Raw genomic sequence first — 3,043 nt, 5'->3', positions numbered from 1 at the left:
TTGAAGACTGAACAGCAGCCTTCCTCTGTGTGTGTGTGTGTGTGTGTGTGTGTGTCTTAGAGAGAAGGGGGGGCGGGTCTCAGGAAGACCAGTCTCTAGAGGCTGGGGCAATGGGGTGCCCCCCCCTTTTTAGCCACTCATTCTCCTGTGCCATTGGCAGCAGTCCTGCCTGAAGGAATGAAAGAGAAGAAACATGGCAATAAACATAACTAAATTGGCTAAAAGTGGGTTGCAGTGCATTAAAAAAAAGGGTCTTCGCTCAGCTAGATCCCCAAGACATGCGGGACCTGGCTAAAATAGGTTGGGCTGCTTATGATTCAGCATCTTGTGACAAACCAGCAATTGTCTTAGCCCTCCGATGAATCAGATTCAACATTCAGTCATCATAAGGTTGGTGGGAATGCACACGGCCGTGTGTTACAGAAAGGGTAAATAATTATTTACAGTACAATCCTTATTAAACTTGTGCGCCGCCTGATTCTCAACAATTCTGGGCGGTTCACCTTAATCAAGCAAAGAAATTACAATAAAACACAGAAGTTAACAAAAAAAAGACGGCAATTGCAGGGAAGTGTGGGACCCCACACTCCCTCGCTGAAATGCTTTAATGAGGCGGGTAACCTGGGTTTAAAATATGGGGTGTTCACACAACCTGTACCCAGAAAACCAATGGTTCTCTCTCAGGAGAGAAGATGGCCTTCTAAAAACAGCAGCTGTGAGAGGGACCTTGGAGTCCTAGTGGACGATCCCTTGACTATGAGCCAGCAGTGTGCAGCAGCAGCCAAAAAAGCTAATACAATCCTGGGTTGCATAGCATCAGGATCACGCAAAGTATTATTACCACTTTATAAAACCCTAGTAAGACCACACCGGGAATACTGCAGCCAATTTTGGTCACTATATCACAAAAAAGATGTTCAGAGTTTGGAAAAAAAATCAGAGAAGAGCAACCAAGATGATCAAAGGCCTGGAGACTAAAACATACAAAGAACGGCTGCGGGACTTGGGTTTGGCTAGTCTAGAGAAAAGAAGAAATAGGGGAGACATGAGTATCTGAGAGGCTGCCAGAAGGCAGAGGGGGCCAGGTTGTTCACCAGAGCACCAGAGGGAAGGACGAGAAACAATGGTTGGAAACTGATCAAGAAGAGAAGCAACCTGGAATTAAGGAGAAACTTCCTGACCGTGAGGACAATCAACCAGTGGAACAGCTTGCCCCCAGAAATCATGGGTGCTCCATCACTGGAGATTATTAAGAAGAGAATAGACAATCACCTGTCTGAGACGGTATAGGTTCTCCTGCTTGAGCAGGGGGCTGGACTAGAAGACCTCCAAGGTTCTATTCTATTCTATTCTATTCTATTCTATTCTATTCTATTCTATTCTATTCTATTCTGTATTTCTATTCTATTCTGTTTTATACTTCTATTCTATTCTGTTTTGTAATTCTATTCTATTCTATTCTGTATTTCTATTCTATTCTGTATTTCTATTCTATTCTGTTTTATACTTCTATTCTGTTTTGTAATTCTATTCTATTCTATTCTATTGTATTCTATTCTATTCTATTCTATTCTATTCTATTCTATTCTATTCTGTATTTCTATTCTATTCTGTATTTCTATTCTATTCTGTTTTATACTTCTATTCTATTCTGTTTTGTAATTCTATTCTATTCTATTCTATTCTATTCTATTCTATTCTATTCTATTCTATTCTATTCTATTCTTTATTTTAATCTATACTTTCCCCAGTTTGATGTTTCCTTGGTATGAAAACACTAGCAATCCAATTTATTTGGAGGCTGTTCTGCCCAGGCTGTTTTTGGTACAATGTTCTAGTCTCAATTTAATGAACCATGGTTTTTCCAAATTAACCCAGTTACCTGAAGTTGCAAAACATGAAATAACCAACCGCCCTGCAACTTAGGGTCCTGTGTGAATGTAGCTGCTGATGAGCAAATAGCTCTTTTCACAATCTTAGACAATAATCTTTCTTGCCTTCACCTAGAGATTTATTTATATAATTTATGTAAATGTCCCTAGATGACCCCCCCAAAGAGCTTCTTTAGGCAAAGAGAGACTCCACTGCTGGGCTGAAAACTGTTTGCCAGCCTTAATACAATAACAGAGTTGGAAGAGAACTTGGAGGTCATCTAGTCCAACCCCCTGCTCAGGCAGGAAACCCTATACCATTTCAGACAAATGGCTGTCCAATCTCTTCTTGAAAGCCTCCTGTGATGGAGCACCCACAACTTCTGAAGACAAGCCATTTCACTACTTAATTGTTCTCACTGTCAGGAAATTTCTCCTTAGTTCCAGGTTGCTTCTCTCCTTGGTTAGTTTCCATCCGTTGCTTCTTGTCCTGCCTGCGGGTGCTTTGGAGAATAGGTTGACCCCCTCTTCCTTGTGGCACCCTCTCAAATGTTGGAACAATGCTTAGAGCCGTGTTTCTCAACCTAAGCACCTTAAAGATATGTGGACTTCAACTCTTTGACTTGTCATTTCTTGTGCCTCTCTGTTTGGCCCAGATTGATCAAGAGAGGGGCATAATTGAAAGCAAACGGTTGCCAACGTCAAATCACCAGAGAGAGAAAAATTATTCAGACGGCCTTCAGAAGCCTCGTAATGTCTTCTGAGAAATATTTGTTTGGCTTTTGATCGGCTTTTACAAAGTCCCAGTGAGGTGGTTGCCGGTGAGGGCAGCTTTTGACAAAAAGGAACTCCGTGCCTCTAATACATCCCTGTAATGCCAGTCAGTGCCAAGCCCTGGGGTATTGATATGCAGTAGGAGCCAAAGATGAGCTTAATAATATATCTTGCAAGAAAGAGATGGAAATTGCAGAAAGTGGATTGACGCACTGCCATTATCCTGGCCTCCGATCAATGAATTTGGAGAGCCTCAGATTGAATTTGGGAACCTAGGTGCCTAAAAGCAGGTGCTCCCGGAACATTGAGGACTGCATAAAACTTGAATATAAGTTTTCTATGTAAGTATATAACATGTGTATAAAACTTCAGCAAAGTGCAAAGCTGCAAAAAAAAAA

This window comes from Protobothrops mucrosquamatus, unplaced genomic scaffold (assembly GCF_001527695.2).
Source record: "Protobothrops mucrosquamatus isolate PMUCROS unplaced genomic scaffold, P.Mucros_1.0 scaffold873, whole genome shotgun sequence".
Taxonomy (NCBI): domain Eukaryota; kingdom Metazoa; phylum Chordata; class Lepidosauria; order Squamata; family Viperidae; genus Protobothrops; species Protobothrops mucrosquamatus.
Note: the sequence above shows the minus strand (reverse complement) of the source record.